The following is a 14,365-nucleotide window of genomic DNA, read 5'->3' on the forward strand; positions in this document are numbered from 1 at the left end:
TTCCACCAAGGACTTTAGATGGTTGTATTTTTTTTAAGTGTTTCTTTCCAAGTTATACAGCTTAAAACCTAATTTTGAGATTATTCAAAGTTGCATCTGCTCTTTATTGAAGCCGAAGCGTTGTTTTCCTTTTGAATTTGAAATTAACTAAACAAAATTTGTTTTGTACTCTATTGAACTAGCATGAACTGGTTCTTTCCTTCAAAATTTTTTAATCACCTAAAATTGCTCTATACCCCCGTTGTATGCTCTGTTAAGGGGTTGAAGGTGACAAGGTTTTTGTGGCAGTGAGGAGGCTACAAGAGGTTCTCAAGCGGTGCCCCCATGTACTACAAAGCTAGATCCAGACAGCTAAATAATGGAGTCAGTGCTGGCCAAGCCTGAACCTCTCAGTGACGCTGGTCAAGCCCTCATGAAAACGTATTTATGAAAAGGCAAAAACCACAGCACAGGAAGTGTGGGACGAAGCAAAACGTGTCTTCAGTTTCTTGATCACTGTCCATTCATCATGTCGCTGGCACCAAATGGGAAGAAAATTCCCCTAGATGAAATAACCCCAAAAACCCAACTCTCAAGAGAAAAATTGAAGGAATGCAGTTTTTTCTCCCTGGAGAACCAGAGGCATGTGGAGGAACCTCACCATGGTATTTAATTAAGGGAATGGCATTTAGCAAGAAGACTGAGACTTTCTCAGCACAATCATAAAATTCTAGGATTACAGAAGATGCTGAGTTGGAAATGACCCATCAGGAGCGTCAGGTCCAACTCCTGATCCTGCATAGGAAACGCCAAGATTCCCACCAAGGACCCGCAAGTGTTGTCCAAACACTTCTTGAGCCTTCTCAGGTTTGGTGCAGAGACCACTTCCCTGGGGAGCCTGTTCCAGTGTTTAACCACCAAATACCCTCTGGGTGAAGAACCTTTTCCTGATATCCAACCTCAGCCTCCCTCAACTCAGCTCCACCCACTTCCTCAAGTCTTGTTACTGGTCATGAGCATGAAAAGTTTGGTTCTTGCCCCTGTACTGCCCAGCCTCAGGAGGATGTCAAAGATCATAGTCATGCCTGACCTCAGTCTCATCTTCTCCTGGTTGAATGGGCTTAGTGGCCTCAGCCACTCCTCATGGAGATCCTCCAGACCCTTTCCCATCCTCGTGGCCTCCTTTGGGCATTCTGTAGTAGCCTATAGCCATTTTTTATATTCTGGTTGCCAGAAGGAGCCATGTGGAGGTGGTGCCCGTGGGGGTAACACACACAGAAGGATGTGGAACTGGAGATGGTTTGGTTCTGGCAACTGAGACTAATGCTTGGGCAGCAGGTCTCACGAGGAGCAGATGAAGCCTTGGCTTTGGGACAGAGCAAGGTGTGTTGGCATCCTGTGACATGGACAAAGGCTCTGTCACTGCCTTGATATCCAGGCAGGAGGAGCACGTGTGGAATGTCACATGCATCAGAGAGACCTGTGAACACGAGCTGGTATTTCGAGCCCAGCAATGCCTTCAGAAGTTCATTTTCTGCACCCAAGAGAACATGGATACCCAGGGAAAGATAGTTGGTGCATTGCCCTGTGGCCGAAGGCCAAGGATTAACCAGAAATTTCAAGTACATGTGAAAACATTCCTACATGTTGGCATTAGGAGTGCAACCACAAGTCATTTACAAAGGGAAGATGGACACCTGGAACAAAGCATTAGATCCTTTTGGAGGTATTGGGGTCACAGTGATGGAGACTCCACTGCCCAGACTGAGTGTGTTACCAATTCTTCCTTGTGAATCCCCTCAGCCCTGCGGGTCTGGGCAGCAGCTGGGCCATGCCAAGTGCTGAGGGCCTGTGTGAGGTTTGGATCTCATCTCCTTGTTCCCAGCTGTGCTGGACACAGACCCTAGGCCAGGCAATGAAGGAAGGATAGGAAGAGATGAGTTGTGGGCTGTCCCCAGTTGTTGTTGTTTCCCATTGCCACTCCTTTGGAGCCAAAGTCTCCATGATGGCCTTTGGCTGCTGAGTAGCCAGGGATGTTCTTCATCAGCTCCAAGGGAAAAGGGCGCAAAATAAAGTCCGCTGCAATGAGCCCCACACTTTGTTGTCTCCACCTTTTTCCTGAGCAGACGGAGGAGTTGCCCCAGAACAATAGAAGACTCAGAGGTCAAGGCTTGAATGCAACACAATTTTAATAAGTTTGAAGAAGAAATGGAGAAAGCTCACAGAGAGCACCAGGAGCAGGTAGTAAGATAGAGCTCCCACGTGCTTTTCTTTGCACTGCTCTGCAGAGGAAGGGAGGACAACAAGTCCATATTAGCCTTCTGGAGAGAGGGACAGAAAAGGAAAGGCGAATGGAACAAGGAAACGATGGTCCAAAGCTCTAAATACAACTTTCTGAAGCTCTATCTCCTGCCCAAAACCAGGCTTTGAAGTCTTGGACCTTCTTCCTGAAAGGCATTGCCAGCAGATTTAGCAGGGACGGCATCTGCTGCCACCATAGCAGTTGGTGATGCAGGAGATGTCAAAGCCCCCAGAGCTGATGGGCACTCCACCACAGCTGAGGATGTTGCCAACAGCGGCAGAGGTAGAAGATCCCACAGCGGTGTTCTGTGGGTAGGAGCTGAGGATGGGGCCGGGCAGGGTCACCAGCACAGCAGGAGGCTCAATGACAACGTGGGAGCTCTGGCACTGCCTGACACAGCACTCATTGCAGCTGTTGGCCAGCGGGCAGGGGCCGCAGGGCTGGCAGCAAGGGTCGCAGGGCTGGCAGCAGGACATGGCTTGGGGTTACAGGTGCACCTGGCACAGAGGGCAGGGAGAAGCACAAAGTGAGGACACATGAGAAGCAGCACTGCACCCAAACACCCTGCAGCCCAGGCACCTCCTGGCCCCCATTGCGCTGCCCAGCTCAAAGCCCAGGAGCCACCTTAGCCAAGTTCCATCCTCTCACTTTCGGCACAAGACCTTCTCTCCCCTGCCCTCTCCCAGCAGAAGCAGGTCCCAGTCCTGCGCTATGACATCCCCTGAGCCGCCTCAGCTAATTCCCAGCCTTACTCGACCCGCAAAAGACCTACTCTCCCATGCCCTCTCCTAAGAGAAGAAGCTCCCAGCCCTGAGCTCTTTTAGCTTGTCTCAGCTGAGACCTCCAGCCAGGCAAGGGCTGCTCTTGGAGCAACAGCAGGAGGAGAAGAAGAGGCTTCCCACTCACCTGGTTCCTGAGGAAGAGGAGGAGGTGAGAGAAGTGGATGAGAGAGCAGAGACTTGGGCTGCCTTTTATAGCAGTCCTGCCCTGCCTCAGGCCCAGAAGCACTTAGTGGAAGTCATAATTTTCTGACCAGCTCATGTCAAACGTGCCCCATCCCAGTTAATGGTAGGGGCTGTGTCCTGATTTCCTGTACTGCTGCCTTTTCATTTCCTGCCTAATTCTCTTTGCTTTCCTACGTGAATGGTCATTTCTCTAAGTGCTGGGATGGGAGACTCAAGGATTTCCTGGGCAACACCAATGCTGAGTGCATTTGGAATGCTCAGACCATCAGCTGGCAGCATCCTCTGTGGACAAAGTGTTCAACCTGTGTCATTCCTGTGTGCTTGTTTTTGTCCACGTTGTCAGGAAATGGGCATCAGTCTCGTGTTTCTTGCCCACATGCTCAAGGTCTGCCACGTGAGGGGTCATGGCACATCATTTTCTGTTGCTTTTCCCATCTCTTCATGATGGTCGCTTGCTGTTGCACATGGCTCTGCATCTGCTGGGAGGGATGGTCCCTGTTGATGCTCTAACAGTGCTCAGAGAAGAATTTTGTTGGCCTCACTTGGCTCATCAGCTCTCTGTGCAATCTCTAGGGGTCTGGGAATGCAGGAGTTGTCTGGGGCCTGATCCTTGTCCAGGAGACCGGAGTCATTTTAAGGAGCGGGACATGATAAAATTTGTGCTCGCGTGCATACCTGGGACCTTACAGGGATTTTGCAGAAAGCTGGGGTAGCTCTCCTGTCTGTGATGTGCAGTGGTTGTGTAGAACAGAAGGCAAAATTGCAACCCTGAACTCCATAAATGTTGGTTTTCATCGCCTTTGGGACCTGCCAGGAAGAATCCATCGGAAAAGTGCCCTGGGGGTGCAAATAGGAGATTGTGAAGTAATGCAGTCCAGATTTCCAGCTAATAACATTATGGTAATCTCCATAACTAGCTCGGTCTGTTCCACTTGCCAAAGACATGAAGTAGATTCCACCAAGGACTTTAGATGGTTGTATTTCTTTAAGTGTTTCTTTCCAAGTCCTACAGCATAATATCTAATTTTGAGATTATTCAAAGTTGCATCTGCCCTTTACTGAAGCTGAAGTGTTCTTTTCCTTTTGAATTTGAAATTAACTAAACGAAATTTGTTTTGTAGTCTATTGAACTAGCATGAACTGGTTCTTTCCTTCAAAATTTTTTAATCACCTAAAATTGCTCTATACCCCCGTTGTATGCTCTGTTAAGGGGTTGAAGGTGACAAGGTTTTTGTGGCAGTGAGGAGGCTACAAGAGGTTCTCAAGCGGTGCCCCCATGTACTACAAAGCCAGATCCAGACAGCTAAAGAATGGAGTCAGTGCTGGCCAAGCCTGAACCTCTCAGTGACGCTGGTCAAGCCCTCATGAAAACGTATTTAAGAAAAGGCAAAAAACCACAGCACAGGAAGTGTGGGACAAAGCAAAACGTGTCTTCAGGTTCTTGATCACTGTCCATTCATCATGTCGCTGGCACCAAATGGGAAGAAAATTCCCCTAGATGAAATAACCCCAAAAACCCAACTCTCAAGAGAAAAATTGAAGGAATGCAGTTTTTTCTCCCTGGAGAACCAGAGGCATGTGGAGGAACCTCACCATGGTGTTTAAGTAAGGGAACGGCATTTAGCAAGTAGACTGAGGCTTTCTCAGCAAAATCATAAAATTCTAGGATTACAGAAGATGCTGAGTTGGAAATGACCCATCAGGAGCGTCAGGTCCAACTCCTGATCTTGCATAGGAAACGCCAAGATTCCCACCAAGGACCCACAAGTGTTGTCCAAACACTTCTTGAGCTCTCTCATGTTTGGTGCAGAGACCACTTCCCTGGGGAGCCTGTTCCAGTGTTTAACCACCAAATACCCTCTGGGTGAAGAACCTTTTCCTGATATCCAACCTCAGCCTCCCTCAACTCAGCTCCACCCACTTCCTCAAGTCTTGTTACTGGTCATGAGCATGAAAAGTTTGGTTCTTGCCCCTGTACTGCCCAGCCTCAGGAGGATGTCAAAGATCATAGTCATGCCTGACCTCAGTCTCATCTTCTCCTGGTTGAATGGGCTTAGTGGCCTCAGCCACTCCTCATGGAGATCCTCCAGACCCTTTCCCATCCTTGTGGCCTCCTTTGGGCATTCTGTAGTAGCCTATAGCCATTTTCTATATTCTGGTTGCCAAAAGGAGCCATGTGGAGGTGGTGCCCGTGGGGGTAACACACACAGAAGGATGTGGAACTGGAGATGGTTTGGTTCTGGCAACTGAGACTAATGCTTGGGCAGCAGGTCTCACGAGGAGCAGATGAAGCCTTGGCTTTGGGACAGAGCAAGGTGTGTTGGCATCCTGTGACATGGACAAAGGCTCTGTCACTGCCTTGATATCCAGGCAGGAGGAGCACGTGTGGAATGTCGCATGCATCAGAGAGACCTGTGAACATGAGCTGGTATTTGGAGCCCAGCAATGCCTTCAGAAGTTCATTTTCTGCACCCAAGAGAACATGGATACCCAGGGAATGATAGTTGGTGCATTGACCTGTGGCCGAAGGCCAAGGATTAACCAGAAATTTCAAGTACATGTGAAAACATTCCTACATGTTGGCATTAGGAATGCAACCACAAGTCATTTACAAAGGGAAGATGGACACATGGAACAAAATATTAGATCCTTTTGGAGGTATGGGGATCACAGTGATGGAGACTCCACTGCCCAGACTGAGTGTGTTACCAATTCTTCCTTGTGAATCCCCTCATTCCTGCGGGTCTGGGCAGCAGCTGGGCCATGCCAAGTGCTGCGGGCCTGTGTGAGGTTTGGATCTCATCTCCTTGTTCTCAGGTGTGCTGGACACAGACCCTAGGCCAGGCAATGAAGGAGGAATTGGAAGAGATGCACTGTGGGCCATCCCCAGTTGTTGTTTCCCATTGCCACTCCTTTGGAGCCAAAGTCTCCATGATGACATTGGCTGCTGAGTAGCCAGGGATGTTCTTCATCAGCTCTAAGGGAAAAGGGCACAAAGTAAAGTCCGCTGCAATGAGCCCCACACTTTGTTGTCTCCACCTTTTTCCTGAGCAGATGGAGGAGTTGCCCCAGAACAATAGACGACTCAGAGGTCAAGGCTTGAATGCAACACAATTTTAATAAGTTTGAAGAAGAAATGGAGAAAGCTCACAGAGAGCACCAGGAGCACGTAGTAAGATAGAGTTCCCACGTGCTTTTCTTTGCACTGCTCTGCAGAGGAAGGGAGGACAACAACTCCATATTAGCCTTGGGGAGAGAGGGACAGAAAAGGAAAGGCAAATGGAACAAGGAAACAATGGTTCAAAGCTCTAAATACAACTTTCTGAAGCTCTATCTCCTGCCCAAAACCAGGCTTTGAAGTCTTGGACCTTCTTCCTGAAAGGCATTGCCAGCAGATTTAGCAGGGACGGCATCTGCTGCCACCATAGCAGTTGGTGATGCAGGAGATGTCAAAGCCCCCAGAGCTGATGGGCACTCCGCCACAGCTGAGGATGTTGCCAACAGCGGCAGAGGTAGAAGATCCCACGGCGGTGTTCTGTGGGTAGGAGCTGAGGATGGGGCCGGGCAGGGTCACCAGCACAGCAGGAGGCTCAATGACAACGTGGGAGCTCTGGCACTGCCTGACACAGCACTCATTGCAGCTGTTGGCCAGCGGGCAGGGGCCGCAGGGCTGGCAGCAAGGGTCGCAGGGCTTGCAGCAGGACATGGCTTGGGGTCACAGGTGCACCTGGCACAGAGGGCAGGCGGAAGCACAAAGTGAGGACACATGAGAAGCAGCACTGCACCCAAACACCCTGCAGCCCAGGCACCTCCTGGCCCCCATTGCGCTGCCCAGCTCAAAGCCCAGGAGCCGCCTCAGCTAAGTCCCAGCCTTACTCGACCCGCAAAAGACCTACTCTCCCATGTCCTCTCCTTAGAGAAGAAGCTCCCAGCCCTGAGCTCTTTTAGCTTGTCTCAGCTGAGACCTCCAGCCAGGCAAGGGCTGCTCTTGGAGCAACAGCAGGAGGAGAAGAAGAGGCTTCCCACTCACCTGGTTCCTGAGGAAGAGGAGGAGGTGAGAGAAGTGGATGAGAGAGCAGAGACTTGGGCTGCCTTTTATAGCAGTCCTGCCCTGCCTCAGGCCCAGAAGCACTTAGTGGAAGTCATAATTTTCTGACCAGCTCATGTCAAACGTGCCCCATCCCAGTTAATGGTAGGGGCTGTGTCCTGATTTCCTGTACTGCTGCCTTTTCATTTCCTGCCTAATTCTCTTTGCTTTCCTACGTGAATGGTCATTTCTCTAAGTGCTGGGATGGGAGACTCAAGGATTTCCTGGGCAACACCAATGCTGAGTGCATTTGGAATGCTCAGACCATCAGCTGGCAGCATCCTCTGTGGACAAAGTGTTCAACCTGTGTCATTCCTGTGTGCTTGTTTTTGTCCACGTTGTCAGGAAATGGGCATCAGTCTCGTGTTTCTTGCCCACATGCTCAAGGTCTGCCACGTGAGGGGTCATGGCACATCATTTTCTGTTGCTTTTCCCATCTCTTCATGATGGTCACTTGCTGTTGCATACGGCTCTGCATCTGCTGGGAGGGATGGTCCCTGTTGCTGCTCTAACAGTGCTCAGAGAAGAATTGTGTTGGCCTCACTTGGCTCATTAGCTTTCTGTGCAATCTCTAGGGGTCTGGGAATGCAGGAGTTGTCTGGGGCTAGATCCTTGTCCAGGAGACCGGAGTCATTTTAAGGAGCGGGACATGATAAAATTTGTGCTCGCGTGGATGCCTGGGACCTTACAGGGATTTTGCAGAAAGCTGGGGTAGCTCTCCTGTCTGTGATGTGCAGTGGTTGTGTAGAACAGAAGGCAAAATTGCAACCCTGAACTCCATAAATGTTGGTTTTCATCGCCTTTGGGACCTGCCAGGAAGAATCCATCGGAAAAGTGCCCTGAGGGGTACAAAGAGGTTCAGGGAGATTGTGAAGTAATGCAGTCCAGATTTCCAGCTAATAACATTATGGTATTCTCCATAACTAGCTCGGTCTGTTCCACTTGCCAAAGACATGAAGTAGATTCCACCAAGGACTTTAGATGGTTGTATTTTTTTAAGTGTTTCTTTCCAAGTCCTACAGCATAAAACCTAATTTTGAGATTATTCAAAGTTGCATCTGCTCTTTATTGAAGCCGAAGCGTTGTTTTCCTTTTGAATTTGAAATTAACTAAACGAAATTAGTTTTGTAGTCTATTGAACTAGCATGAACTGGTTCTTTCCTTCTAAATTTTTTAATCACCTAAAATTGCTCTATACCCCCATTGTATGCTCTGTTACGGGGTTGAAGGTGACAAGGTTTTTGTGGCAGTGAGGAGGCTACAAGAGGTTCTCAAGCGGTGCCCCCATGTACTACAAAGCCAGATCCAGACAGCTAAAGAATGGAGTCAGTGCTGGCCAAGCCTGAACCTCTCAGTGACGCTGGTCAAGCCCTCATGAAAACGTATTTATGAAAAGGCAAAAACCGAAGCACAGGAAGTGTGGGACGAAGCAAAACGTGTCTTCAGTTTCTTGGTCACTGTCCATTCATCATCTCGCTGGCACCAAATGGGAAGAAAATTCCCCTAGATGAAATAACCCCAAAAACCCAACTCTCAAGAGAAAAATTGAAGGAATGCAGTTTTTTCTCCCTGGAGAACCAGAGGCATGTGGAGGAACCTCACCATGGTATTTAATTAAGGGAATGGCATTTAGCAAGAAGACTGAGACTTTCTCAGCACAATCATAAAATTCTAGGATTACAGAAGATTCTGAGTTGGAAATGACCCATCAGGAGCGTCAGGTCCAACTCCTGATCTTGCATAGGAAACGCCAAGATTCCCACCAAGGACCCGCAAGTGTTGTCCAAACACTTCTTGAGCCTTCTCAGGTTTGGTGCAGAGACCACTTCCCTGGGGAGCCTGTTCCAGTGTTTAACCACCAAATACCCTCTGGGTGAAGAACCTTTTCCTGATATCCAACCTCAGCCTCCCTCAACTCAGCTCCACCCACTTCCTCAAGTCTTGTTACTGGTCATGAGCATGAAAAGTTTGGTTCTTGCCCCTGTACTGCCCAGCCTCAGGAGGATGTCAAAGATCATAGTCATGCCTGACCTCAGTCTCATCTTCTCCTGGTTGAATGGGCTTAGTGGCCTCAGCCACTCCTCATGGAGATCCTCCAGACCCTTTCCCATCCATGTGGCCTCCTTTGGGCATTCTGTAGTAGCCTATAGCCATTTTCTATATTCTGGTTGCCAAAAGGAGCCATGTGGAGGTGGTGCCCGTGGGGGTAACACACACAGAAGGATGTGGAACTGGAGATGGTTTGGTTCTGGCAACTGAGACTAATGCTTGGGCAGCAGGTCTCACGAGGAGCAGATGAAGCCTTGGCTTTGGGACAGAGCAAGGTGTGTTGGCATCCTGTGACATGGACAAAGGCTCTGTCACTGCCTTGATATCCAGGCAGGAGGAGCACGTGTGGAATGTCACATGCATCAGAGCGACCTGTGAATATGAGCTGGTATTTGGAGCCCAGCAATGCCTTCAGAAGTTCATTTTCTGCACCCAAGAGAACATGGATACCCAGGGAAAGATAGTTGGTGCATTGACCTGTGGCCGAAGGCCAAGGATTAACCAGAAAATTCAAGTACATGTGAAAACATTCCTACATGTTGGCATTAGGAATGCAACCACAAGTCATTTACAAAGGGAAGATGGACACATGGAACAAAGCATTAGATTCTTTTGGAGGTATGGGGATCACAGTGATGGAGATTCCACTGCCCAGACTGAGTGTGTTACCAATTCTTCCTTGTGAATCCCCTCAGCCTGCGGGTCTGGGCAGCAGCAGGGCCATGCCAAGTGCTGCGGGCCTGTGTGAGGTTTGGATCTCATCTCCTTGTTCCCAGGTGTGCTGGACACAGACCCTAGGCCAGGCAATGAAGGAGGAATAGGAAGAGATGCATTGTGGGCCATCCCAAGTTGTTGTTTCCCATTGCCACTCCTTTGGAGCCAAAGTCTCCATGATGGCATTGCCTGCTGAGTAGCCAGGGATGTTCTTCATCAGCTCTAAGGGAAAAGGGCACAAAGTAAATTCCGCTGCAATGAGCCCCACACTTTGTTGTCTCCACCTTTTTCCTGAGCAGATGGAGGAGTTGCCCCAGAACAATAGAAGACTCAGAGGTCAAGGCTTGAATGCAACACAATTTTAATAAGTTTGAAGAAGAAATGGAGAAAGCTCACAGAGAGCACCAGGAGCAGGTAGTAAGATAGAGCTCCCACGTGCTTTTCTTTGCACTGCTCTGCAGAGGAAGGGAGGACAACAAGTCCATATTAGCCTTGGGGAGAGAGGGACAGAAAAGGAAAGGCAAATGGAACAAGGAAACAATGGTTCAAAGCTCTAAATACAACTTTCTGAAGCTCTATCTCCTGCCCAAAACCAGGCTTTGAAGTCTTGGACCTTCTTCCTGAAAGGCATTGCCAGCAGATTTAGCAGGGACGGCATCTGCTGCCACCATAGCAGTTGGTGATGCAGGAGATGTCAAAGCCCCCAGAGCTGATGGGCACTCCGCCACAGCTGAGGATGTTGCCAACAGCGGCAGAGGTAGAAGATCCCACGGCGGTGTTCTGTGGGTAGGAGCTGAGGATGGGGCCGGGCAGGGTCACCAGCACAGCAGGAGGCTCAATGACAACGTGGGAGCTCTGGCACTGCCTGACACAGCACTCATTGCAGCTGTTGGCCAGTGGGCAGGGGCCACAGGGCTGGCAGCAAGGGTCGCAGGGCTTGCAGCAGGACATGGCTTGGGGTTACAGGTGCACCTGGCACAGAGGGCAGGGAGAAGCACAAAGTGAGGACACATGAGAAGCAGCACTGCACCCAAACACCCTGCAGCCCAGGCACCTCCTGGCCCCCATTGCGCTGCCCAGGTCAAAGCCCAGGAGCCGCCTCAGCTAAGTCCCAGCCTTACTCGACCCGCAAAAGACCTACTCTCCCCTGCCCTCTCCTAATAGAAGAATCTCCCAGCCCTGAGCTCTTTTCGCCCCTTAGCTGAGACCTCCAGCCAGGCAAGGGCTGCTCTTGGAGCAACAGCAGGAGGAGAAGAAGAGGCTTCCCACTCACCTGGTTCCTGAGGAAGAGGAGGAGGTGAGAGAAGTGGATGAGAGAGCTGAGACTTGGGCTGCCTTTTATAGCAGTCCTGCCCTGCCTCAGGCCCAGAAGCACTTAGTGGAAGTCATAATTTTCTGACCAGCTCATGTCAAACGTGCCCCATCCCAGTTAATGGTAGGGGCTGTGTCCTGATTTCCTGTACTGCTGCCTTTTCATTTCCTGCCTAATTCTCTTTGCTTTCCTACATGAATAGTCATTTCTCTAAGTGCTGGGATGGGAGACTCAAGGATTTCCTGGGCAACACCAATGCTGAGTGCATTTGGAATGCTCAGACCATCAGCTGGCAGCATCCTCTGTGGACAAAGTGTTCAACCTGTGTCATTCCTGTGCACTTGTTTTTGTCCATGTTGTCAGGAAATGGGCATCAGTCTCGTGTTTCTTGCCCACATGCCCAAGGTCGGCCACGTGAGGGGTCATGGCACATCATTTTCTGTTGCTTTTCCCATCTCTTCATGATGGTCGCTTGCTGTTGCACATGGCTCTGCATCTGCTGGGAGGGATGGTCCCTGTTGCTGCTCTAACAGTGCTCAGAGAAGAATTGTGTTGGCCTCACTTGGCTCATCAGCTCTCTGTGCAATCTCTAGGGGTCTAGGAATGCAGGAGTTGTCTGGGGCCTGATCCTTGTCCAGGAGACCGGAGTCATTTTAAGGAGCGGGACATGATAAAATTTGTGCTCGCGTGCATACCTGGGACCTTACAGGGATTTTGCAGAAGGCTGGGGTAGCTCTCCTGTCTGTGATGTGCAGTGGTTGTGTAGAACAGAAGGCAAAATTGCAACCCTGAACTGCATAAATGTTGGTTTTCATCACCTTTGAGACCTGCCAGGAAGAATCCATCGGAAAAGTGCCCTGAGGGGTGCAAATAGGAGATTGTGAAGTAATGCAGTCCAGATTTCCAGCTAATAACATTATGGTAATCTCCATAACTAGCTCGGTCTGTTCCACTTGCCAAAGACATGAAGTAGATTCCACCAAGGACTTTAGATGGTTGTATTTTTTTTAAGTGTTTCTTTCCAAGTTATACAGCTTAAAACCTAATTTTGAGATTATTCAAAGTTGCATCTGCTCTTTATTGAAGCCGAAGCGTTGTTTTCCTTTTGAATTTGAAATTAACTAAACAAAATTTGTTTTGTACTCTATTGAACTAGCATGAACTGGTTCTTTCCTTCAAAATTTTTTAATCACCTAAAATTGCTCTATACCCCCGTTGTATGCTCTGTTAAGGGGTTGAAGGTGACAAGGTTTTTGTGGCAGTGAGGAGGCTACAAGAGGTTCTCAAGCGGTGCCCCCATGTACTACAAAGCTAGATCCAGACAGCTAAATAATGGAGTCAGTGCTGGCCAAGCCTGAACCTCTCAGTGACGCTGGTCAAGCCCTCATGAAAACGTATTTATGAAAAGGCAAAAACCACAGCACAGGAAGTGTGGGACGAAGCAAAACGTGTCTTCAGTTTCTTGATCACTGTCCATTCATCATGTCGCTGGCACCAAATGGGAAGAAAATTCCCCTAGATGAAATAACCCCAAAAACCCAACTCTCAAGAGAAAAATTGAAGGAATGCAGTTTTTTCTCCCTGGAGAACCAGAGGCATGTGGAGGAACCTCACCATGGTATTTAATTAAGGGAATGGCATTTAGCAAGAAGACTGAGACTTTCTCAGCACAATCATAAAATTCTAGGATTACAGAAGATGCTGAGTTGGAAATGACCCATCAGGAGCGTCAGGTCCAACTCCTGATCCTGCATAGGAAACGCCAAGATTCCCACCAAGGACCCGCAAGTGTTGTCCAAACACTTCTTGAGCCTTCTCAGGTTTGGTGCAGAGACCACTTCCCTGGGGAGCCTGTTCCAGTGTTTAACCACCAAATACCCTCTGGGTGAAGAACCTTTTCCTGATATCCAACCTCAGCCTCCCTCAACTCAGCTCCACCCACTTCCTCAAGTCTTGTTACTGGTCATGAGCATGAAAAGTTTGGTTCTTGCCCCTGTACTGCCCAGCCTCAGGAGGATGTCAAAGATCATAGTCATGCCTGACCTCAGTCTCATCTTCTCCTGGTTGAATGGGCTTAGTGGCCTCAGCCACTCCTCATGGAGATCCTCCAGACCCTTTCCCATCCTCGTGGCCTCCTTTGGGCATTCTGTAGTAGCCTATAGCCATTTTTTATATTCTGGTTGCCAAAAGGAGCCATGTGGAGGTGGTGCCCGTGGGGGTAACACACACAGAAGGATGTGGAACTGGAGATGGTTTGGTTCTGGCAACTGAGACTAATGCTTGGGCAGCAGGTCTCACGAGGAGCAGATGAAGCCTTGGCTTTGGGACAGAGCAAGGTGTGTTGGCATCCTGTGACATGGACAAAGGCTCTGTCACTGCCTTGATATCCAGGCAGGAGGAGCACGTGTGGAATGTCACATGCATCAGAGAGACCTGTGAACACGAGCTGGTATTTCGAGCCCAGCAATGCCTTCAGAAGTTCATTTTCTGCACCCAAGAGAACATGGATACCCAGGGAAAGATAGTTGGTGCATTGCCCTGTGGCCGAAGGCCAAGGATTAACCAGAAATTTCAAGTACATGTGAAAACATTCCTACATGTTGGCATTAGGAGTGCAACCACAAGTCATTTACAAAGGGAAGATGGACACCTGGAACAAAGCATTAGATCCTTTTGGAGGTATTGGGGTCACAGTGATGGAGACTCCACTGCCCAGACTGAGTGTGTTACCAATTCTTCCTTGTGAATCCCCTCAGCCCTGCGGGTCTGGGCAGCAGCTGGGCCATGCCAAGTGCTGAGGGCCTGTGTGAGGTTTGGATCTCATCTCCTTGTTCCCAGCTGTGCTGGACACAGACCCTAGGCCAGGCAATGAAGGAAGGATAGGAAGAGATGAGTTGTGGGCTGTCCCCAGTTGTTGTTGTTTCCCATTGCCACTCCTTTGGAGCCAAAGTCTCCAT

General features: G+C 49.3%; 3 pseudogenes; all 3 read right to left on the reverse strand.

Annotated features, from left to right (window-relative positions):
* Positions 1 to 2,445: 2,445 nt before the first annotated feature.
* On the reverse strand, positions 2,446 to 2,765 carry LOC144247509 (feather keratin Cos2-2 pseudogene; annotated as a pseudogene).
* Positions 2,766 to 6,643: 3,878 nt separating this feature from the next.
* Positions 6,644 to 6,984, reverse strand: LOC144247512 (feather keratin Cos2-2 pseudogene; annotated as a pseudogene).
* A 3,746-nt stretch (positions 6,985 to 10,730) lies between these two features.
* Positions 10,731 to 11,048, reverse strand: LOC146765190 (feather keratin Cos2-2 pseudogene; annotated as a pseudogene).
* Between the last annotated feature and the right edge of the window lie 3,317 nt (positions 11,049 to 14,365).

This window comes from Lonchura striata, chromosome 27 (genome assembly GCF_050655825.1).
Source record: "Lonchura striata isolate lonStrDom1 chromosome 27, ASM5065582v1, whole genome shotgun sequence".
NCBI classification, from domain to species: domain Eukaryota; kingdom Metazoa; phylum Chordata; class Aves; order Passeriformes; family Estrildidae; genus Lonchura; species Lonchura striata.